The sequence below is a fragment of the Mustela putorius genome, unplaced genomic scaffold (assembly GCF_011764305.1).
Source record: "Mustela putorius furo isolate JIRA1106 unplaced genomic scaffold, ASM1176430v1.1 tig00000870_pilon_pilon_pilon, whole genome shotgun sequence".
NCBI classification, from domain to species: domain Eukaryota; kingdom Metazoa; phylum Chordata; class Mammalia; order Carnivora; family Mustelidae; genus Mustela; species Mustela putorius.
This window is the reverse complement of record NW_025421503.1, coordinates 1,634,149-1,659,815: the sequence shown is the minus strand read 5'-3', so window position 1 is coordinate 1,659,815 and position 25,667 is coordinate 1,634,149. Positions and strand designations below refer to the sequence as shown.

Here is a 25,667-nt window from a genome sequence, read left to right as displayed (position 1 = left end):
TGAGAAAGAGAGAGAGAGAACGAGAGAGAAAGGGAGAGAAGAAATACAGGGAAACACACAAGGAGAACGCTTCCCCAAAGCCATTGACTGGGAAATGAGAGGGGCTGATTTTTATGCTTTTGCAACCAGTGCAGCTTGAGACCGGAGTTTTTAAAAGTCTACAAGTTTGGCTGAGAAAGAATGCTGAGGACACTACCCCACTCTTGGAGAGAAGGCAGGCAAATATCGCCAGAGCTAATATTATGAACTGAGGATCACCTAAGGCAAGGAGGAGAGAGACTGTACTCTGTTCTTGAAGCTCATCTTTGAAAGATGACATTCATAGATGCCTCTCTGGGGAAAAAAGAAGTGGTAGGCACTATTTCCTTTCCCCACCCCTCAACATGGGTGCATAAACACCTGCTAAGGGCTTCTCACCCTGACAAAGGCTGTTCAGCCTGCTTGCTGCAAGTTTCACAACCCTCCAATCTGGCACAACTGCCCTTCTTGGTTATACCTACAACCCTGCCAGCGTGGCGGTTCACTTACCCAGAAGACTAGTGCAGGCCTCCGCCACAACACATCCTGAAAGCTTGGAGTTTTAATGTCAGCAGACGTGTATGGGATACATCCCAAAGTGCACTACACTGACCCAAGCAGGCAAGCAATCAGGAAATGGACAGCATAAAAATGGCAATCTGAAGAATGCCTGGGACACACAAGGATAAATTATTCGCTCTTCCAAGAGTGCTTCCCTGCTAGCAGCAAGCACAGAGGCAGAGCTGGCTGGCTCCATTTCTACCCCCCAACCTTCAACATAAACCAGATTCAGTAAATAGCACAAGTGCCAAAACTGGCTACCTAAAACAATTTCACCAAGCCCCACCCCCTATGGATCTGCAGGTACTGCTTTTCTCTGGCAAGTGTGCCTAAGTCCCAGAGCAGCAGAGCCCATCCCCAGAAGACCAGCAGAAACACTTGCAAACACTGTGTCTCCAGAACAGAGACTTATGCAAGGTTTCAGTTCTACTAGCATCAGGTCTCAATTAACAAGCAGACCAGAGCATATCTAGTTAAAACTCCCCAGACTCTGGCCAATGCCCAAACACTATCCACTACAGACAAAGAGTAACCCTGCAAATGACTGACATGAAAGGTAGAACAGCCCAAACAGGGCAGCAGAGTAGACACAGCACATACCAGCAACACTCCCTGCAGAGCCAGGCTCTGCACAATATATGACCTCTTCTGCATAAAGCCATTACTCTCGAGAACAGGAAACCTAACAGACTTTTCTAACACAGAGGACAGTGACCTACACAAAATGCCAAGATGGAGTAATTCATCCCAAAAGAAAGAACAAGAAAAGGTCATGGCAAGAATTCTAATCAAAGTAGACATGAGTATCATGCCTGATTGAGAATTTGAAGCAATAATCATAAGGATACTGACTGGGCTAGGGAAAAGTACAGAATACATCAGGAAGGCCTTTACTACAGAGCTAAAACAGTTTAAAAAGTCAGAAATGAACATACAATAATTGAGATTGGAAATTGACTAGATGTAATAATTGCAAGGATGGAAGAAGCAAAGGAATATGGAAAATAACAAAGCTGAACAAAATAGAGAAAGAGTTATGGGTCACAAGACTAAGAGAACTCAAAATAACATCCTCATAACAGGAGTCCCAGAAAAAAAAAAAAAAGCAAGTGAAAAGGGTCAAGAAGAATTACTTGAGGAAATAATAGCTGAAAACTTCCCTAATCTGGGGAAGGAAACAGACATCCAAATATAGGAGGCACAGAAAACTCCCATCGAAATCAACAAAAGCAGGCCAACATCAAGATATACTGTAACTAAATTTTCAAAATTTACTAGAACTGATACATGAATTCAGGAAAGCCACAGGTACAATATCAACAAACAGAAACCTTTTGTATTTCTATACACCAATAATGAAGCAGCAGAAAGGAAACAAAGGAGTCAATACCATTTTCAAGTGCATCAAAAACCATAAGATACTTAGGTATAAACCTAACCAAAGTGGTGAAAGACCTGTACTCTGAAAAAATTAAAACACTTACGAAAGAAATTGAAGAAGACACAAAGAAATGGAAAAACATCCCATGTTTATGGGTTGGAAGAATAAATACTGTTAAAATATCTATAGTATCCAAAGCAATCTACACATTTAATGCAATCCCTATCAAAATTCCACCAGCATTTTTTACAGAGCGAGAACAAACAGTCCTAAACATTTTATGTAACCACAAAAGTCCCTGAATAGCCAAAGCAACCCTGAAGAAGAAGAGCAATGTTGAAAGTATCACAGTCCCAGATTTCGGGTTATATTACAAAGCTGTATTGGTCAAGAGTATGTAGTAATCACACAAAAATGAACACGTAGATAATATAACAGAATAGAAAACCCGGAAATGGACCCACAACTATATGGTCAACTAATCTTTGAAAAGGAAAGAATATCCAATAAAAAAGACAGTATCTTCAACACATGATGTTTGGAAAACTGGACCCACTTTCTTACACCATTCAGAAAAATAAATTCAAAATGAATGAAAGATCCAAATGCAAAACAAGAAACCGTCAAAATCATAGGGGTGGCTGTGGCAACTTCTTTCTAGGCATATCAAAGAATGAAATCTTGCCATTTGCAATGACATGGATGGAGCTAGAGCATATTATGCTAAGAAAAGTATGTCAGTGAAAGAAAGACAAGTACTATATGATTTCACTCATGTGGAATTTAAGTAACAAAACAGATAAACAAAGGGGGGAAAAAAGAGATGCAAACCATGGGACAGACTCTTAAGTATAGAGAAGAAGCTGAGGATTAATGGAGGGCAGATGGGCCACTGGATGGGTTAAATAGGTGATGGGTATTATGGAGTGCACTTGTTGTGATGAGCCCTGGGCATTGTATGTAGGTGATGAGCCACTAAATTCTAAACCTGAAACTAATATTTCACTCTATGTTAACTAACTGGAATTTAAATAAAAACATAAGTGATATTTATACTATAACTAGTCATGCTCAAGAAAGGCTATTAAGTTACAATATTGGAAACTTAAATTAACTATTTGAAAGTTTCTTTGTATAAAATATATTTAATCTATAAAAAATAAAAAATTTAAAAAATAATAAAAAAATAAAGTGGCCAGATTAAACAGAAAAAAAATATATTTAATCTAGTCCAAAGTAAAACTGAATATGAATTATTGCCTTAATGATAAGTTTATTGTTTTCCAATTTTATTGAGATATGATTGGCATATAACATTGCATTATTCCAAGGTGTACAACATAATGGTTCGATATATATGTGTATATTGTGAAATTATTATCACAGTAAGCTTAGTTAACATCAATCACAAATTAATGTGCTGGGAAAAGTAGAATTAGTTTTTACACTTAACTGGTAGTAATGATTTTAAGTATATTGCACCACATTATTTAGAACAAGATGCATGTGTGAATAGAAATTGGGATGGTTGATACTTCTAGGGACAGAATGCAATATTAACAAAACAATACAGCAACAACAGGTAAATGTAGCCAAACATATTATCTTGGTGACTTTTAAAATATTTATTCCTTATTACTGAAATTATTAGTGAAAACTTCAAAAAATGCACATTAATATAAAATAACAATGGACTGAACATTAGATTTTACTCAGTATTACTGATGGGCTACAATAAACATTAAGTACATTCTTTTGGAGATGTCTTGTGATGTGTACTGGATCTAGATTTCTCTAGCTATGATTTACGTTTTCATGAAATCAGATTTCAAAATTCACGTGAAACATTATGAAATCATCTAGGAATAGTCTTTTCTTTGGGTGACTTAATTTCAGTCATCCACAAGCAGTTATGTTATTTCTAAACACTTCTTAGGGTAAGTCTACTCCCCCAAAATGTTTTTTCCTTGTGTTGTTGGTGGCATCACTTTATAGGTAGATTACGAATGGCCAGAATTGAGAACACTGTGCTTTTACTTCATGTATATCACTTTTAAACTTAACATATTGCTTAAATTTTCAAAATGATCATGACTTAATTTGGTTATTGAAAACTGTTTTGGGAATTATTTTTATTTTTTTAAGATAACATTTCTATGTAATTTGAGTGCACTTTGTAATTTGTGTTTTTAAGTATCTGTATTCTTTTGACATATTAGTCAAAGTGCCAAGACTTAGAACTAAATCTTTTTGCTAATCCACATTGCTTACCAGGTTCCAGTGTTTCCAAACATGGATCAAAGCCCATTTAAAGGCAATATTTTCTATTTTCAATAACAAATGCATATGTTAAATTAATCTGGATTTTGAATCTTTTGTGCTACTCTTCAGAGTAGCTCTGTTCTTAGTTCCTTCACAATGGTTAGGTTAGGGACAACCTGGCTGGTAAGGCTGGCTTTTCCCTAAATTAGGTCTTAATCTTTGTAAAATGCTTATGGATTTGTGTTTTGTTTTGTTTTAACCATTTTTAAAACCTCAGCATTTATGAATAAACCCATAATTTATTTGTAAATGACATTGATTTAATGAAACCAAAATAGCTCTAATTTGGGGCAATTTAATGATCTTAACTATCTTAATGCTGTTATTTAAAGGTACGAGTGCTTTAAATAGAGTTGTCAGAGTGATTACGGATTTTTTTTTTTGTCTTTCCTCTGGGGGTTTTAGGGCAGGAATGGGGGTGGCAGAATACCAGTTATGTAGCTATTTTATTGTCTTGTGTCTTATATGCTGTAAATTAAATGCCTTAATTTTATGATTGTATTTGTTTTATACTTATTACAGAATGTTTCCTATCCTCATATAAGAGTACTATCTTAAAAGTCATACCTTCTGATAAATCTTTTGGGGTTTAATTCAATTTTCGATTTTCAAGTACAATTCTCAATTCTCATTTTTAGATGTATATTATACCTTACTTCAGTAAGATAAGATAGAAGTATTTTTATAAGAGACTGTAAGGATAAATAAGTACCTGTACAATGAAAAGAGATTAAAGAAAAGGATTTAGAAGGCATTGGAGTGCCTGGGTGGCTCAGTGGGGTAAAGCCTCTGCCTTTGGCTCAGATCCCAGGACTCTGGGATCCAGCACCACATTGGGCTCTCGGCTCGGCAGGAAGCCTGCTTCCTCCTCTCTCTGCCTGCCTCTCTGCCTAGTTGTGATCTTGTCTGTCAAATAAATAAATAAAATATTTTTTAAAAAAAGAATTTAAAAGGCAAAAGTTTTCTGAGGTTTTGAATTCTTTATAGAATCCTTGACCACAAAATTAGTTTTAATGGCAGTTAAATGTGAACTTATAAACAGTACTGCTGTATACTTATGTACCACACAGCAACTAGAAAATCAATAATGTTAATTGGCTGACAGAAGATCCTTTCTAGTGGAAGGTTCTCTGCTCATATAGGATTATGCAAAAAGTTTTTTTATACAGTATGTCTTAAAATTGTATATTAAATGTGGATATACATATTTCTATATATGACTCCAAAAATTTTACTTAACATTGAAAAATGTGATAACACTTTCTGCTGTGGGATTAAGATTATAAGAGATATGTAAGGAAATATCATGTAATCAGTGCTGATTTGTTAATATGCTTACTTCTTTTGTCTATAATTCTGTGATATCTTATTCTATGCTATGGCTGCTGTTTTATTGGATCTGAACATTTTAATACATCTATACCCTCATTCTATTGTATCACCTTTCAAATTACATTTTGGTGTCAGCTTTCAATTTTGATTTATTTTTTAAACTAAATTATTCCTAAATTTACCAATTTCTAAAAGAGTAATGGAGAAATACAGCCAGTGTATAAAAACTGTAGGAAGTTAGCAGTAGAAATGGGCAACTGACCATACTGTAGAAGAAGCCTACAACAGCTTGTCTTTCAGTCTAGACTTTTCTTCATGGTGTTGAGTCCAAATATTTAATTTAGTCAACATACAAGGTTCCTCAGGGAGCACAGAGTAGCTGGCAGTACTAAATGTGAATCTGAGTAGCCATCACTGGGAATGTCAGAGAAGCTTTTAATGGAGCTATGTATATATTTTTCTGAATAGTAACATGATAATAATGACAAGGTAGAAAATCAGACGTTTTGCTCATATTATCGGCTACCATCCAAGTGACATCTGTGTTTCATGGTGCTTGTGACTCAAATATATATTTCCAAAAAGCTACATTCTCTCTATTGAATATATGCAAGTATATAATTTATATAAGAAAATAATAATAGGCAGGATTAGATGCGCTTCACAAAGAAGCTGGAGCAGATTCCAAGCATGCCCAGCTACTGCAGTTCTTTCTAAACGGCCAGGTTATTCTGTCAGGTATATGAGATTTTTATGAATTAGTAGCCCCCAAAGAGAACTTTGTACTTTCTTCCTGTTTAGGATAGAAGTGGGTGGGTGTGTGGGGAAGTAGGTATCACAGGAAGACTAACATCTGTTGGGTCCCTCTATGAGCATGATTTATTTCATGTGGGTTTATTTTATTTTATTTTATTTCTTATCAGTGTTCCAGCATTCTTTGTTTATGCATCACACCCAGTGCTCCATGCAATACACGCCCTCCATAATACCCCACCACCAGGCTCGCCCAACCGCTCACCCCCTCTCCTCCAAAACCCTCAGCTTGTTTCTCAGAATACACAGTCCCTCATGGTTTGTCTCCCCCTCAAATTTCCCCCAACTCACTTCTCCTCTCCATCTCCCAATGCCCTCCATGTTATTCCTTATGCTCCATAAGTAAGTGAAACGATATAATTGACTCTCTCTGCTTAACTTATTTCACTCAGAATAATCTCTTCCAGTCCCATCCATGTTGATACAAAATTTGGGCATTCATCCTTCCTGATGGAGGTGTTCATCCTTTCGGATAATACTCCATTGTAAATATGGACCATTACATCTTCTTTGTTTTTAATTAATTTATTTATTTTCAGAAAAACACTATTCATTATTTTTCACCACACCCAGTGCTCCATGCAATCCGTGCCCTCTATAATACCCACCACCTGGTACCCCAACCTCCCACCCCCCCGCCACTTCAAACCCCTCAGATTGTTTTTCAGAGTCCATCATCTCTCATGATTCACCTCCCCTTCCAATTTCCCCCAACTCCCTTCTCCTCTCTAGCACCCCTTATCCTCCATGATATTTGTTATGCTCCACAAATAAGTGAAACCATATGATAGTTGACTCTCTCTGCTTGACTTATTTTACTCAGCATAATCTCTTCCAGTCCCGTCCATGTTGCTACAAAAGTTGGGTATTCATCCTTTCTGATGGAGGCATAATACTCCATAGTGTATATGGACCACATCTTCCTTATCCACTCGTCCAGTGAAGGGCATCTTGGTTCTTTCCATAGTTTGGTGACCGTGGCCATTGCTGCTATAAACATTGGGGTACAGATGGCCGTTCTTTTCATGACATCTGTATCTTTGGGGTAAATACCCAGAGTGCAATTGCAGGGTCATAGGGAAGTTCTCTTTTTAATTTCTTGAGGAATCTCCACACTGTTCTCCAAAGAGGCAGCACCAACTTGCATTCCCACCAACAGTGTAAGAGGGTTCCCCTTTCTCCACATCCTCTCCAACACATGTTGCTTCCTGTTTTGTTAATTTTGGCCATTCTAACAGGTGTAAGGTGAAATCTCAATGTGGTTTTAATTTGAAACTCTCTGAGGGCTAGTGATGATGAACATATTTTCATGTGTCTGATAGCCATTTGTATGTCTTCATTGGAGAAGTGTCTGTTCATATCTTCTGCCCATTTTTTGATATGTTTGCCTTTTTTGTGTGTGTTGAGTTTGAGGAGTTCATTATAGATCCTGTATATCAACCTTTTGTCTGTACTGTCATTTGCAAATATCTTCTCCCATTCTGTGGGTGGCCTCTTTGTTTTCTTGACTGTTTCCTTTGCTGTGCAGAAGCTTTTGAATTTGATGAAGTCCCAAACGTTTATTTTCACTTCTGTTTCCTTTTCCTTTGGAGACATATCTTGAAAGAAGTTGCTGTGGCTGATAGCAAAGAGATTACTGCCTATGTTCTCCTCTAGGATTCTGATGGATTCCTGTCTTACGTTGAGGTCTTTTACCCATTTTGAGCTTATCTTTGTATACGGTGTAAAAGAATGGTTGAGTTTCATTCTTCTGCATATAGCTGTCTAGTTTTCCCAGCACCATTTATTGAAGAGACTGTCTTTTTTCCATTGTATATTTTTTCCTATTTTGTCGAAGATTAATAGACCGTAGAGTTGAAGGTCCATATCTGGGCTCTCTCCTCTGTTCCACTGGTCTATGTGTCTGTTTTTATGCCAGTACCATGCTGTCGTGGTGATCACAGCTTTGTAATAAAGCTTGAAATCAGGTAACGTGATGCCCCCAGCTTTATTTTGGTTTTTCAACATTTCCTTAGCAATTCAGGTCTCTTCTGATTCCATACAAATTTTAGATTATTTGCTCCAGTTCTTTGAAGAATACCGGTGGAATTTTGATTGGAATGGCATTAAAAGTATAGATTGCTCTAGGCAGTATAGACATTTTAACAATGTTTATTCTTCCGATCCAAGAGCATGAAATCATCTTCCATCTTTTTGTGTCTTCTTCAATTTCTTTCATGAGTGTTCTGTAGTTACTCAAGTACAGATCCTTTACCTCTTTTGTTAGGTTTATTCCTAGGTAGCTTATGATTCTTGGTGCTATAGTAAATGGAATCGGCTCTCTAATTTCCCTTTCTGTATTTTCATTGTTAGTGTATAAGAAAGCCATTGATTTCTGCACATTGACTTTGTATCCTGCCACGTTGCTGAATTGCTGTATGAGTTCTAGTAGTTTGGGGGTGGAGTCTTTTGGGTTTTCCATATAAAGAATCATGTCATCTGCAAAGAGAGAGAGTTTGACTTCTTCATTGCCAATTTGGATACCTTTTATTTCTCTTTGTTGTCCTTATTTCTCTGATTGCTGTTGCTAAGACTTCTAATACTATGTTGAACATGACTGGTGAAAGTGGGCATCCTTGTCTTGTTCCTGATCTCAATGGGAAGGCTGAAAGATTTTTCTCATAGAGGATGATATTTGCTGTGGGTCTTTCATAGATAGATTTGATTAGGTTCAGGAATGTTCCCTCTATCCCTATACTTTGAAGCATTTTAATCAGGATCGGATGCTGGATTTTGTCAAATGCTTTTTCTGCATCAATTGAGAGAACCATGTGGTTCTTCTCTCTTCTCATATTAATTTGTTGTATCACATTGATTGATTTGCAAATGTTGAACCATCCTTGTAGCCCAGGGATGAATCCCACCTGATCATGGTGGATAATCTTTTTAATATGCTGTTGGATCCTGTTGGCTAGGATCTTGTTGAGAATCTTAGCATCCATATTCATCAGTGATATTGGTCTGAAATTCTACTTTTTGTAGGGTCTTTGCCTGGTTTGGGGATCAGGGTAATGCTGACTTCATAGGAAGAGTCTGGAAGTTTTCCTTCTGCTTCAATTTTTCGAAACAGCTTCAGGAGAATAGATGTTATTTCTTCTTTGAAAGTTTGGTAGAATTCCCCAGGGAATCTCTCAGGTCCTGCACTCTTGTTTTTTGGGAGGTTTTGATCACTGCTTCAATCTCGTTACTAGATATCAGTCTATTCAGGTTGTCGATTTATTCCTGGTTCAATTTTGGGAGTTGATAGTTTTCCAAGAATACATCCATTTCTTCTAGGTTGCTAAGCTTATTGGCATATAACTGTTGATAATAACTTCTGATGATTGTTTCTACTTCCTTGGTGTTAGTTGTGATCTCTCCCTTTTCATTCATAATTTTATGAATTTGGGGTTTCTCTCTTTTCCTTTGGATTAGTGTGGCCAATGGTTTATCGATCTTATTGATTCTTTCAAAAAACCAGCTTCTAGTTTCATTGATATGTTCTAATGTATCTCTGGTTTCTACCTCATTGATCTCAGCTCTAATCTTGTTGATTTCCCTTCTTATGTGTGGAGTTGGTTTGATTTGTTGTGGATTCTCCAGTTCTTTAAGGTGTAGAGACAGCTGCTGTGTTCTGGTTTTTCAATTTTTTTTGAGGGAGGCTTGGATGGCTATGTATTTCCCCCTTAGGACCACCCTTGCTCTATCCCATAGATTTTGGACCGAAGTGTCTTCATTCTCATTGGTTTCCATGAATTGTTTCAGTTCTTCTTTGATCTCCTGGTTGATCCAAGCATTCTTAAGCAAGGTGGTCTTTAGCTTCCAGGTGTTTGAGTTTCTTCTGAACTTTTCCTTGTGATTGAGCTCCAGTTTCAAAGCATTGTGATCTGAGAATATGCAGGTAATAATCTCAGTCTTTTGCTATCAGTTGAGTCCTGATTTTGTGACCCAGTATGTGGTCTATTCTGGAGAAGGTTCCATGTGCACTTGAAAAGAATGAGTATTCTGTTGTTTTCGGGTGGAATGTTCTGTATATATCTATGAGGTCCATCTGGTCCAATGTGTCATTAAATGCTCTTGTTTCTTTATTGATTTTCTGCTTCAATGATCTATTTCTGAGAAAGGTGTGTTAAGATTTTCTACGATTAATGTATTCATATAAATATGACTCTTTATCTTGATTAACAGTTTTCTTAAGTAATTGGCTGCTCCCATATTGGGAGCATAGATATTTACAATTGTTAGATCATCTTGGTGGATAGGCCCTTTAAGGATTATGCAGTGTCCTTCTGTATCTCTGACTACAGCCTTTATTTTAGTATCTAATTTATCTGATATGAGAATCACTACCCCAGCCTTCTTTTGAGGCCCATTGGCATGAAAGATGCTTCTCCATCCCTTCACTTTCAGTCTGGGTGTATCTTTAGGTTCAAAATGGGTCTCTTGTAGACAACATATGGATGGGTCCTGTCGTTTTATCCAATCTGCAACCCTGTGCCATTTTATGGGTGCATTTAGGCCATTCACATTGAGAGTGATTATTGATAGGTACGTTTTTACTGACATCGAGTTACCTTTGAAGTCTTTCTTTCTGTAGATATATTTCTGCTCAATGCTATTCTTAGGATTTTTCCTCTTTTATAGAACCCCCCTTAATATTTTCTGCAGTGTTGGCTTGGTGGTTGCATAGTCTTTTAAGCCTTGCCGGTCTTGGAAACTCTTTATCTCTCCATCCATTTTGAATGTCAGTCTTGCTGGATAAAGTATTCTTGGCTGCATGTTCTTCTTATTTAGTGCCCTGAATATATCTTTCCGGCCTTTTCTGACTTGCCAGGTCTCTGTGGACAGGTCTGATGTTATTCTGATGGGCTTCCTTCTGTAAGTAAGGAGCCTCTTTGCTCTGGCGACTTTCAAGAGATTATACCTACAATTATAATTCCTCAATTTGACTATCAGGTGTCGTGATGTTTTTTTGGAATGTATAATCTTGGGTGGAGACCGTTCAGCCTCTAGTACATGAACGCTGGTTCCATTCACGAGATTGAGAAAATTTTCATGAAGGACTTGTTCCACTATATCTTCTAGACTTCTTTCTTTCTCCTCCCCTTCAGGGATTCCAATAATTCTGACGTTGGAACGTTTCATGGCATCATTTATTTCCCTGATTCTGTTTTCATGGTTTCTAAGCTGTTTGTTCCAGGCTTCCTCCTTATCCTTTCTCTTTATCTTTTTGTCCTCTAGATCACTAATTCTATCCTCTGTCTGAGTTACCCTAGGTTTGAGAGAGTTTAGATTAGATTGGAACTCATTGAGAGCATTGTGAACCTCCTCCCTGGTAGCTTTAAGCTCTGCCCTAACATTGTGAACACCCTGTCTGGTCGCTTTCAGTTCAGCCCTAATCAATTCCGTTTGGTCATCCATGGCTTTCTCCAACCTAGCTATTGCCTGGATAATTGTTAGCCTGAATTCTCTTTCCGACATATTGTCTATGTTGATCTCCGTTAGCTCTGTTGCAGAAGGTCCATCCTCTGTATTTTTCTTCCGTTGGGCATTCCTCCTCCTAGTCATTTTGGTGAGAGATGACTGAACAGATGTAGCTGGATGTATCAACTGTGGTGAAGTCAAGGTGCACCCTGGAACACTTCTGAGCAATCAGGATTCCCCACCCAAACGAGAGACAAAAGAAAAGAAAAAGAAAAAGAAAAAAGAAAAAGAAAAAAAAAGAGAGAGAGTGACAGTAAAGAAAGGGAAGATGAAAGAGAAGGTTCAGCCCAGATGGGCCCCAAGGTAAGATTTATGAAGTAGACAAACAAAAAAGACAAACAAAAAGACTAATACAAGTATATGACAAGAGCAAAAAATATATATATATATGCAAATAAAGGAAGAACCTCGTCAAAAAGAACCCCAAGTGTAAGATTCATATGCTTTCAGGACAAACACAAAAACACAGAAACACTGGTGGAAGAAGAAGATGGAAGAGTGGTTATAAATTCTCAGTGTGTGTGAGGAAGGTTGTTTCGATTCTTCCTGGATATATCTTGATATCTTTGTTAAAGGACTCAACTTTCCAAAGATAAAGGGGATTAAAAATTGGTTTACCTATATGGGTAGTATTGATTGGGGAAAGGGGATTACTTTGAAGTTTAACTCTATATGAATATTAGAGGATAAAAATAAAAAGGAATAAACTAGACTAAACTAAACTAAAATTTAAAAAAAGGAATTAAAAAAATAGAAATGCAAAAGAAAAACATAGGTGTATGTATCAAAAAGTTCAGGTTAGAAGGGTATTTTGGAATTTGATGTACTGTACAGCTCGCTGTGATGGTAAATAGGTTAAAAAATTACCTATGTGTAAAAAAAAAAAAAAACAGAATAGTGGGAATGAGTGAAAAATAAAAGTTTTCCTATGAAGTAGTGGTTGTTCTCTTGTAGTCCTTTTTTTTTCTCCTTTTTTTTTTTTTCTTTCTTGGGTTGTTTTCTGAGGGTGGGGCCTGCCACATGGGTTGTCAGTCAATGATGTTTCCTAAGTTAAGTCCTCCTGCCCCCCTCAAGGGGATGGGCTCTGAAGAAACTGTTTTTTTTTTTTTCAGGCTTTTGTTCTCTGGCGGTTTTTATGTTTGTTCACTTTTTTTCTCTCACCTTGACCGCTTTTGATGGTTTTTGTAGTTTTAGAGGAAAACAAACTGCACCCTGTTCTCCCTCTCAGAGAGAAGCCTCAGTCTGGGTGCAGAGCCTAAATAAGTTCCCCCTTGGCTGCTGGCAGAGCAGGTTCCAAGTTGCAGACCCTGGGGACACAGGATCTTTTGCTTATACCCAAGGCCAAGGCAGTGGCGGCTGTCTGGGAGCTCCCGACCGCCAGAGAGGTTCCAAGCAGCAACTGCACACTGAGATTTTTCCCGCTAGTCCAGGCTGGGAGTGCCTGGTCTTGCTAGGTCTAAGAATGCCCGGTGTGCATGCACCTCTTTCAGGGGCGGCTATGGGTCGCGTGCGTGTCTTAGGCACTGAGAACGGGGCGCAGGTCCGAAAGCACCAGGCTGGGCTTTTGCGCACCTCTGTCAGGGGAGAGAGTTTGGGGCACGCGGCTTAGGCTCTGAAACAATGGCGTGGGTCAAAGAGCGCCGGCCGGGACTTTGTCTCTCTCAGGGGAGCATGAGGGCCATGCACGCGTATCTCAGGCTTTGTAGTAGGGCTCGCGCATTCTGCCAACCGGCATGGCTCCCATCCCTTCACAGGAGCTAGAACTCATGCATTCTCAGGTAAGCTGGCGGCTTAGGGACCAAGACCTGGTTTCTCCATCGCACTCTCTCTGCCTCAGCGCCGGGGAGGCTGTCCTGGGACTGGGGACTTAAGCCCCTGTCCCTAGCCGATTCCCATAATTTCCCCCCACGATCCTTTGCTCTTTTGGAGTGCTTTTAACCAGTCTCCAAGTTAATGCTGGTCCCCAGACACATGGCACTCTCGCTCGTATTGGGGTATTACTTTCCTACCAGCTGCCTCTGGTGGCTCCCTCCCCCTTTTTTTTTTAATCTTCTGATATCAGTCCGCCATTCCCACTCCGCTTTACCTGCCCACTGGTGTCTTCTGCCCCTGTAGAGATCCAGACATGTATAATTCTGATCTCAGGCTGATTTCATGGGTGAACGGAGTTCTTTGGTAGGTAATCAGCTCACTTTGGTGTACAGGCTGAAAAGTCGCCTCCTCCTACTTCCCCGCCATCTTGTCCCCCCTCCTGGACTATATCTTCTTTATCCATTCATCAGTTGAAGGGCATTTTGGTTCTTTCCACAATTTGGCAGCCATGGCCATTGCTGCTATGAACATTGGGGTACATGTGTCCCTTCTTTTCACTACATCTGTATCTTTGGGGTAAATACCCAGTAGTGCAATTGCAGGGTCATAGGGAAGCTCTATTTTTAATTTCTTAAGGAATGTCCACACTGTTCTCCAAAGTGGCTTCACCAACTTGCATTCCCACCAACAGTGTAAGAGGGTTCCCCTTTCTCCACATCCTCTCCAAAACTTGTTTCTTGTCTTGTTAATTTTTACCATTCTAACTGGTGTAAGGTGGTATCTCAATGTGGTTTTGATTTGAATCTCCCTGATGGCTAATGATGATGAGCATTTTTTCATGTGTCTGACAGCCATTTGTATGTCTTCATTGGAGAAGTGTCTGTTCATATCTTCTGCCCATTTTTTAATATGATTGTCTGTTTTGTGTGTGTTGAGTTTGAGGAGTTCTTTATAGATCCTGGATATCAACCTTTTGTCTGTACTGTCATTTGCAAATATCTTCTCCCATTGTGTCTGATAGCCATTTGTATATCTTCTTTGGAGAAGTGTCTATTCATGTCTTCTGCCCATTTGTTGACATGATCATCTGTTTTGTGTGGGTGTTGAGTTTGAGGAGTTTTTTATAGATCTTGGATATCAGCCCTTTGTCTGTAGTGTCATTTGTGAATATCTTTTTTTTAATATTTTATTTATTTATTTGCCAGCGGAGATCACAATAGGCAGAGAGGCAGATAGAGAAAGAGGGGGGGCAGGCTCCTTGCTGAGCAGAGAGCCTGATGTGGGGCTCTATCCCAGGACCCTGAGATCATGACCTGAGCTGAAGGCAGAGGCATACCCATTGAGCCACCCAGGTGACCCCATTTGTGAGTATCTTCTTCCATTCAGTGGGTTGCCTCTTAGTTTTGTTGACTGTTTCCTTTTAACCCTTTTCACAATCTTTTTTTTTTCCTTTTAACAATCTTATGAGATAGCTGGTATCATGCTCATTTTCAGATAAGGAAACTGAGTCTTTGCCCAAAACTAGGAAGAGACAGAGTTAGGATTAAAATTCAGGACCTCTTTTTTATTCCCACTATTTTTGCACTAAGGAAAGTTTTAACTTGCGTATGTCACCAGTCCTAAGGCTCTACCTACCATATGCTAATCATAATCAGAACTTCCATTGCTTCTGGATTTTAATTGTTGCTGGAGAATAGAATTTTTGCATACACATTGAAGTAATGTGCCTCATTGTGTGAGATTTATTTATTTATTTATTTATTTTTAGCAAGTTTGCTCTTGTACATAGAGGCTTATCAGCAGTTCCTTTATTTTGTATTGAGACTGCTGCCTTCTAAGTTTAGCGAAAACACTTACTTAATTCCTTCCAAAGATGAGTCGATGTCTTTAGCGAATTCCTTAACTAGTTAAGTACATCCAGTGTTTTTAAGCTTAGCTATAGTGATTTGGGATTTATATTCACTTCTGCTTATAAGTAGATAGAAGTTTTCTATTTCTGCACAATATTTTTATATGACATTCCTGTAGCAGAAGACTGTTATTGGGACTGCATGTGACAAGTAAAAGATTAGCTGGGCAATGTCAGTTTAAACTCTAGAATTGACTGTCAATCCTTTTTTTTTTTTTTTTTTAATGAAACCAAAATGACCGTAAATTTTCACATATGGTGCCTTTAGAGGGATGTTGGATCCCGAATTCAGATGACAATATTCCTGGGACTAAAGATTAAAGATACCCAATGCTTGGACAACTATAATGTAAAACTGAAGGAAGTTCGTCTCAAAAGTAATTGTAAGTGGCATTGGGTTTATAAAGAGATTATATTAGTGAGAGATCTCCAGAGAAACAGAAGAAATAGAATGTATGTATACTTCCAGAGAGAGATTTATTATAAAAAAATTGGTCCACACAATAATGGTGGATGAAAAGTCCAAATATCTGCAGTTAGCAAACCAAAGAGCCACGAGTGCCCAAGTGCTGTTCTGGTCTAGGTCTAAATGACAAAACAAGGGCAGTCAATAGTGCAAGATCCATTCCAAAAGGCAGCAGGCTCCAGAGCCAAGAAAATCCAATGTTTCCCAGTCTAAAGGCCAGAAAAGACCAACATTCTAGCTCATGACTCAGACAGACCAAGTACCCTCTAACTCATCCCTTTTTTTCTATTCAGGTCTTTAGTTTATTGTATGAAGCTCATCCATCTTGGAAAGGGCAATTTGCTTAATTCAATCTACTTATTTAAATGTTAATCTTATCCAGAAACACCTCAAAGACACACCCAGAATAATGTCTGACTGAATTTCTGGCCAGCCTGTGACCCAGTCAAATTAACCCAAAAAGTTAATCATCACAGTAATGTATCTCAGAAATTCAAGGACTAGAAATTATCAGAATGTAAACAATAAATCCCTTATCTGAAAAGGAATATATATATATATATGTATATATATATATATAATATACATATATATATATATGTATATATATAATATAAAGAACTCTTACAACTAAACAACAGCAAGAAATAACCTAATTTAAAAATGAACAAAGGACTTAAATATAAATTTTCCAAGGAAAATATATAAATGGCTAACAAGTATATAAAAAGATGCCAATACCACTAGTAATCAAAAGAATGCAAATCAAAACCACAATGAAATATCACCACAGAACTGATTAGTATGGTTATTATTAAAAAAAACAAACAGAAATTAACAAGTGTTGGTGAACATGTGGAGAATTTAGAAAACTTATGCACTATTGATGGGTATATAAAATGATGCAGCCACTATGAAAAACAGTAGGATGATTCTTCAAAACATTAAAATAGGGGCGCCTGGGTGGCTCAGTGGGTTAAAGCCTCTGCCTTCGGCTCAAGTCATGATCCCAGGGTCCCTGGATCGAGCCCCATGTCAGTTTCTCTGCTCTGTGGGAAGCCTGCTTCCTCCTCTCTCTCTGCCTGCCTCTCTGCCTACTTGTGATCTCTGTTTGTCAAATAAATAAATAAAATCTTTAAAGAAAAATTAAAATAGAATTACCATATAACCCAGCAACTCCACTTCTAGGTTTATACCCCAAAGAATTCAAAGGAATGACCCAAACAGATACCTGTATACCAATGCTCATAGCAACATTATTCACAATAATCAAAATGTGGAAGCAACCCAAATGTCCATCAACAGATGCACTGGTTTAAAAAATGTGCTATATACATAAAATTGAATATTTATTCCTGAAAGGGAAAAAGATTTGACACATGCTATATTAAGGATGAACCTTGAGGACATTATGCTAAATGAAATAAGTAGTTACAAAAAGACAAATACTGTATTACTCCACTTATATGAGCTTCTAGAGTAGTCAAATTCATAGAAACAGAAAATAAAATGGTGGTTTCCAGTGGATAAAGAAAGAGGAAAATGGGAATTTGTTATTTAATGGGAATAAAAAAATTCTGGAGATTGGTTGCACAATGATATGAATATACTTACTAATGAACTGTACACTTAAAAGTAATTAAAATGGTACATGTTACATTATGTGTATTTTACCTTGATTTGGAAAAAATGTCAAATTAAATTTTCACCAACAGTTACAAAAGAGGACTCTTTTAAGGATATGATATTTACCTTCTTACAGATAAGCAAACACTTTCACTAAGGGTGGAGAATGTATCAATTAATTACTAAATTGAATGGACTCAGATCTATAGAGCATAAGTTTTTCTGAAAGTCATATACATAATTTAAAAGGTAGTGCATTGTTAATCATGGATAATGTATTCAATGTGATGTGTAAAAATGATATCTAACCTGTTTAGTCTATGAACTTTAAAAAACAGTAAAGAAGAAAAAAATGTATGATCCATTAAATAAGTATTTCTTAGAAAAATAAATACATAAGGCTAGTAAGCATATAAAAATAAGTGTTCTTGGAGGAGGAGTCAAGATGGCGGAGAAGTAGCAGGCTGAGACTACTTCAGCTAGAAGGCGATCAGCTAGATAGCTTATCTAAAGATTGCAAACACCTACAAATCCAATGGCAGATAGAAGAGAAGAAGAACAGCAATTCTAGAAACAGATAATCAACCACTTTCTGAAAGGTAGGACTGGTGGAGAAGTGAATCCAAGGCGACTGGAAGCTAGACCCCGGGGGGAGAGGCCGGCTCCCAGCAAGCAATGGAGCAATAGAGCACAAAATCAGGACTTTTAAAAGTCTGCTACAATGAGGGACATCGCTCCAGAGGCTAAACCGGGGTGAAGCTCACGCGGGGTCAGCATGGCCTCAGGTCCCGCAGAGTCACAGAAGGATCGGGGGTTTCTGAGTGTCGCAGAGGTTACTGATATTAGAACGGGGAAGCCAGCTATAGAGACAGAGCCGAGGAGTGAGCTCCCAGCTCAGGGTTACCTTGAACTGGTCGCAGGCTTGGTGAGTTTGGAGCGCAGCCCGAGGCCATGGAGATGGGAGTAATTGGGCGCTATTCTCTGAGGGCGCACCGAGGAGTGGGGCCTAGGGCTCTCAGCTCCTCCAGGCCGGAGACCGGGAGGCCGCCATTTTCATTCCCGTCCTCCAGAACTCTACAGAAAGCTCTCAGGGAACAAAAGCTCCTGAAAGCGAACCCGAGCGGCTTACTCAGCCCGACCCCTGGTAAGGATGGTGCAATTCCGCCTGGGGCAAAGACACTTGAGAATCACTGCAACAAGTCCCTCCCGAGAAGATCAACAAGAAATCCAGCCAGGACCAAGTTCACCTACTAGGAGTGCAGTTTCAATACCAAGGAGAGCAGCAGAATTCCAGAGGAGGAGAAAGCAAAGCATGGAACTCATGGCTTTCTCCCCATGATTCTTTACTCTTGTAGTTAATTTAATTTTTTTTCTTTTTCAATTTTTTTTTCTTCTTCTGCTAAATTTTAACTTTTACCCTTTTCTTTTTTAATGTTTTTTAACTACTTTATCTAATATATATTTATTTCTTTTTTTATACTTTTTCTTTATTTGTCTTCTTTTTTTAATTGCTATTTTCTTTTCTTATTTTTTTTCCTTTCTGAACCTCTTTTTATCCCCTTTCTCCCCCCAAAGATTTGGGGTCTCTTCTGATTTGGTTAAAGGATATTTTCCTGGGGTTGTTGCCGCCCTTTTAGTATTTTACTTGCTCCTTCATATACTCTTATCTGTACAAAATGACAAGGCGGAAAAATTCACCACAAAAAAAGAACAAGAGGCAGTACCGAAGGCTAGGGACCTAATCAATACAGACATTGGTAATATGTCAGATCTAGAGTTCAGAATGACGATTCTCAAGGTTCTAGCCTGACTCAAAAAGGCATGGAAGATATTAGAGAAACCCTCTCGGGAGATATAAAAGCCCTTTCTGGAGAAATGAAAGAACTAAAATCTATCAAGGTGAGATCAAAAAAGCTATTAATGAGGTGCAATAAAAAATGGAGGTTCTCACTGCTAGGAGAAATGAGGCAGAAGAAAGAATTAGTGATATAGAAGACCAAATGACAGAGAATAAAGAATCTGAGCAAAAGAGGGACAAGCAGCTACTGGACCATGAGGGGAGAATTCAAGAGATAAGGGACACCATAAGATGAAACAACATTAGAATAATTGGTATTCCAGAAGAAGAAGAAAGAGAGAGGAGAGCAGAAGGTATACTGGAGATAATTATTGGGGAAATTTTCCCCAATATGGCAAAGGGAACATGCATCAAAATCCAGGAGGTGCAGAGAACACCCCTCAAAATCAACAAGAATAGGTCCATACCCCATCACCTAATAGTAAAATTTACAAGTCATAGTGACAAAGAGAAATCCTGAAAGCAGCCTGGGAAAAGAGGTCTGTAACATCCAATGGTAAAAATATTAGATTGGCAGCAGACTTATCCACAGAGACCTGGCAGGCCAGAACGAGCTGGCATGATATATTCAGAGCATTAAATAAGAAAAACATGCAGCCAAGAATATTATGTCCAGCTAGGCTATTATTGAAAATCGAAGGAGAGATTAAAAGCTTCTAGGACAAACAAAATCTGAAAGAATTTGCAAACACCAAACCAGCTCTACAGGAAATATTGAAAGGGGTCCTCTAAGCAAAGAAAGAGCCTAAAAGTAGTAGACCAGAAAGGAACAGGACAATGGACAGTAACAGTCACCTTACAGGCAATACAATGGCACTAAATTCATATCTCTCAATAGTTACCCTGAATGTTAATGGGCTAAATGCCCCAATCAAAAGACACAGGGTATCAGAATGGATAAAAAACAAAACTCTTCTATGCATTGCCTACAAGAAACTCATTTTAAACCCAAAGACACCTCCAGATTTAAAGTGAGGGGGTGGAAAAGAATTTACCATGCTAATGGACATCAGAAGAAAGCAGGAGTGGCAATCGTTAGATCAATTAGATTTTAAGCCAAAGACTATAATAAGAGATGAGGAAGGACACTGTATCATACTCAAAGGATCTGTCCAACAAGAGGATCTAAGAATTATAAATATCTATGCCCCCAACGTGGGAGCAGGCAACTATATGAACCAATTAATAACAAAATCAAAGAAACACATCAACAATAATACAATAATAGTAGGGGACTTTAACACTCCCCTCACTGAAATGGACAGATCATCCAAGCAAAAGATCAGCAAGGAAATAAAGGCCTTAAACGACACACTGGACCAGATGGACATCACAGATATATTCAGAACATTTCATCCCAAAGCAACAGAATACACATTCTTCTCTAGTGCACATGGAACATTCTCCAGAATAGATCACATCCTCGGTCCTAAATCAGGTCTAAGCCAGTATCAAAAGATTGGGATCATTCCTTGCATATTTTCAGACCACAATGCTCTGAAGCTGGAACTCAATCACAAGAAGAAATTTGGAAAGAACCCAAATACATGGAGACTAAACAGCATCCTTCTGAAGAATGAATGGGTCAACCAGGAAATTAAAGAAGAATTGAAAAATTCATCGAAATAAATGGTAATGAATACACAACTGTTCAAAATCTGTGGGACACAGCAAAGGCAGTCCTGAGAGGAAAATATATAGTGGTTCAAGCCTTTCTCAAGAAACAAGAAAGGTCTCAGCTACACAACCTAACCCTACACCTAAAGGAGCTGGAGAAAGAACAAGAAAGAAACCCTTAACCCAGCAGGAGAAGAGAAATCATAAAGATCAGAGCAGAAATCAATGAAATAGAAACCAAAAAAACAATAGAACAAATCGACGAAACTAGGAGCTGGTTCTTTCAAAGAATTAATAAGATTGATAAACTGCTGGCCAGACTTATCAAAAAGAAAAGAGAAAAGACCCAAATAAATAAAATCATGGATGAAAGAGGAGAGATCACAACTAACACCAATGAAATACAAACTATTATAAGAACATAGTATGAGCAACTCTACGCCAACAAATTTGACAATCTGGAAGAAATGGATGCATTCCTAGAAACATATAAACTACTACAACTGAACCAGGAAGAAATAGAAAGCCTGAATAGACCCATAACCAGTAAGGAGATTGATACAGTCATCAAAAATCTCCAAACAAACAAAAGCCCAGGGTGAAACAGCTTCCCAGGGGAATTCTACCAAACATTTAAAGAAGAACTAATTCCTATTCTCCTGAAACTGTTCCAAAAAAGAGAATGGAAGGAAAACTTCCAAACTCATTTTATGAGGCCAGCATCACCTTGATCCCCAAACCAGACAAGGATCCCATCAAAAAAGAGAGCTATAGACCAATATTCTTGATGAACACAGATGTGAAAATTCTCACCAAAATACTAGCCAATACAATTCAACAGTACATTAAAAGGATTATTCACCACGATCAAGTGGGATTTATTCCAGGGCTGCAAGGTTGGTTCAACATCCACAAATCAAGCAATGTGATACAACACATCAATAAAAGAAAGAACAAAAACCATATGTAACTCTCAATAGATGCTGAAAAAGCATTTGACAAAGTACAGCATCCGTTCCTGATCAAAACTATTCAAAGTGTAGCAATAGAGGGCACATACCTCAATATTATCAAAGCCATCTATGAAAAACCCACCGCAAATATCTTTCTCAATGGAGAAAAACAGAAAGCTTTTCTGCTAAGGTCAGGAACAAGGCAGGGATGTCCATTATCACCACTACTATTCAACATAGTACTAGAAGTCCTAGCCTTAGCAATCAGACAGCAAAAGAAAATTAAAGGCATCCAAATCGGCAAAGAAGTCAAACTATCAATCTTCGCAGATGATATGATACTATATGTGGAAGACTCCACTCCAAAACTGCTAGAACTTGTAGAGGAATTAAGTAAAGTGTCAGGATATAAAATCAATGCACAGAAATCAGTTGCACTTCTCCATACCAAAAACAAGAGAGAAGAAAGAGAAATTAAGGAGTCAATCCCATTTTCAATTGCACCCCAAACCATAAGATACCTAGGAATAAACCTAGCCAAAGAGGCAAAGAATCTATACACAGAAAACTATAAAGTACTCATGAAAGAAATTGAGGAAGACACAAAGAAATGGAAAAATGTTCCATGCTCCTGTATAGGAAGAATAAATATTGTGAAAATGTCTATGCTACCTAAAGCAATCTAAACATTTAATGCAATTCCTATCAAAGTACCACCCATCTTTTTCAAAGAAATGGAACAATTAATTGTAAAATTTATATGGAACCAGAAAAGACCTCAGTCAAAGGAAAATTGAAAAAGAAAGCCAACGTTGGTGGCATCACAATTCCGGACTTCAAGTTCTATTACAAAACTGTCATCATCAAGAGAGCATGGTACTGGCACAAGAACAGACACATAGATCAATGGAACAAAATAGAGAGCCCAGAAATAGACCCTCAACTCTATGGTCAACTAATCTTCAACAAAGCAGAAAAGAATGTCCAATGGAAAAAAGTCTGCCTCTTTAACATGGTATTGGGAAAATTGGACAGCCACATGCAGAATAATGAAATTGGACCATTTCCTTACACCACACACGAAAATAGACTCAAAATGGATCAAGGACCTCAATGTGAGAAAGGAATCCATCAAAATCCTTGAGGAGAACACAGGCAGCAACCTCTTCGACCTCAGCCGCAGCAACATCTTCCTAGGAACATCGCCAAAGGCAAGGGAAGCAAGGGCAAAAATGAACTATTGGGATTTCATCAAGATCAAAAGCTTTTGCACAGCAAAGGAAACAGTTAACAAAAGCGAAAGACAACTGACAGAATGGGAGAAGATATTTGCAAATGACATATCAAATAAAGGGCTAGTGTCCAAAGTCTATAAAGAACAGATCAAACTCAACACCCAAAGAACAAATAATCCAATCAAGAAATGGGCAGAGGACATGAACAGACATTTCTGCAAAGAAGACATCCACATGGTCAACAGATACATGAAAAAGTGCTCCATATCACCCAGCATCAGGGATATAGAAATCAACACCACAAAGAGATATCACCTCACACCAGTCAGAATGCCTAAAATTAGGCATTCTAAGTCAGGAAATGACAGATGCTGGTGAGAATGCGGAGAAAGGGGAACCTTCCTACACTGTTGGTGGGAATGCAAGCTGGTGCAACCGCTCTGGAAAACAACATGGAGGTTTCTCAAAATGTTGAAAATAGAATTACTCTATGATCCAGCAATTACACTACTGGGTATTTACCCTAAAGATACAAACGTAGTGATCCGAAGGGGCACATGCACCTGAATGTTTATAGCAGCAATTTCTACAATAGCCAAACTATGGAAAGAACCTAGATGTCCATCAACAGATGAATGGATCAAGAAGATGTGGTATATATACACAGCGGAATACTATGCAGCCATCAAAAGAAATGAAATCTTGCCATTTGCGACAACATGGATGGAACTAGAGCGTATCATGCTTAGCGAAATAAGTCAAGCAGAGAAAGACAACTATCATATGATCTCCCTGATATGAGGAAGTGGAGATGCAACTAGGGGTCTAAGAGGGTAGGAGAAGAATAAATGAAACAAGATGGGTTTGGGAGGGAGACAAACCATACGTGACTCTTAATCTCACAAAACAAACTGAGGGTTGCTGGGGGGAGGGGGTTGGGAGAAGGGGGCTGGGGTTATGGACATTGGGGAGGGTATGTGCTATGGTGAGTGCTATGAAGTGTGTAAACCTGGCGATTCACAGACCTGTACCCCTGGGGATAAAAATATATGTTTATTAAAAAAAATAAAAATTAAAAAAATAAGTGTTCTTAAAGACATACAAATCAAAATAATAAGATACCATTTTTCACTAAACTGGCAAAAATTCTAAAACTGGACAATATCTATCACTTACAAAGATATAGGACTATAAGGACTATCATATATTTCAGCCCTTGCCCAAGGGCAATTTGGCTAGATTTATAAAAATTTAAATGCACATATTCTTTGGCCTGCTAATCCTAATTTGTGGTATAAGACCTACATGGACGGATTTAGAAGGTATTATACTAAGTAAAATCAACAGAGAAAGATATGTACTATATGATTTCACTCCTATGTGCAATCTAAAAAACAAACTAAAAGCAGAATCAGATCTATAAATATAGAGAACAAACATGGTCAGAGGAAGAGGGGTACGGGATGGGCAAAATGGGTGAAGGGGAATGGGAGATACAGGCTTCCAGTTATGAAATGTATAATTCATGGGAATAAAAGGATAGGAAATACATTCAATGATACTGTAATAGCATTACATGGTGACAGATGGTAGCTACTCCTCTAGTGAGCATAGCATAATGTGTGGAGAAGTTGAATCACAATGTTGTACACCCGAAACTAATGCAACACTGTGTCTCAAATATATTCAAATATGGGGTGCTTGGGTGGCTCAATCAGTTAAGTGTCTGCCTTCGGCTCAGGTCATGGTCACAGGGTCCTGGGATTGAGCCTCACATCGGGCTCTCTGCTTAGCAGGGCGCCTGCTTCTCCTGCCTCTCTGTCTGCTGCTCTGTATACTTCTATGTCTCTCTATCAAATAAATAAATAAATTCCTTAAAAAATTAGAAGACCTGATATTAAAGTGCCATATTACATGCATTTTAACATCTGAGGAAAGCCAAGAGAATCCCAAAGGATGGTCAACCACAAGTTCCCCTTCTCATCCTGTTTGTGCAGAAAAAGTACCATATTCAAATAACTAAATTTATCTCAGGGACCAAGCAAAATGCCTGATTATTTCTGAATGGAAGCCTTCAGTTCAAGCAGGCCAGTCATATCTCCTGTGGGAAGTGGGGTTTCACCACTCTCAGAGGTTACAGTACAGCCTTTGCTTGCTCATTCTGTTTCCTAATGGAATATATGTGTGTCCCTGTGTGGCATATGGTGTTCTCCTCTTCCCGGCTATGAGTATACCTAAGCAATACACTCCTGTTGAGTTTAT

The 25,667-nt window shown here is 38.3% G+C and overlaps 1 protein-coding gene across 1 annotated transcript in view; it reads left to right on the top strand.

The window, feature by feature from the left end:
* The window catches only part of HDX (highly divergent homeobox), a 247,300-nt gene that overhangs the window by 151,837 nt on the left and 69,796 nt on the right, over positions 1–25,667 (top strand). The window lies entirely within an intron of this gene.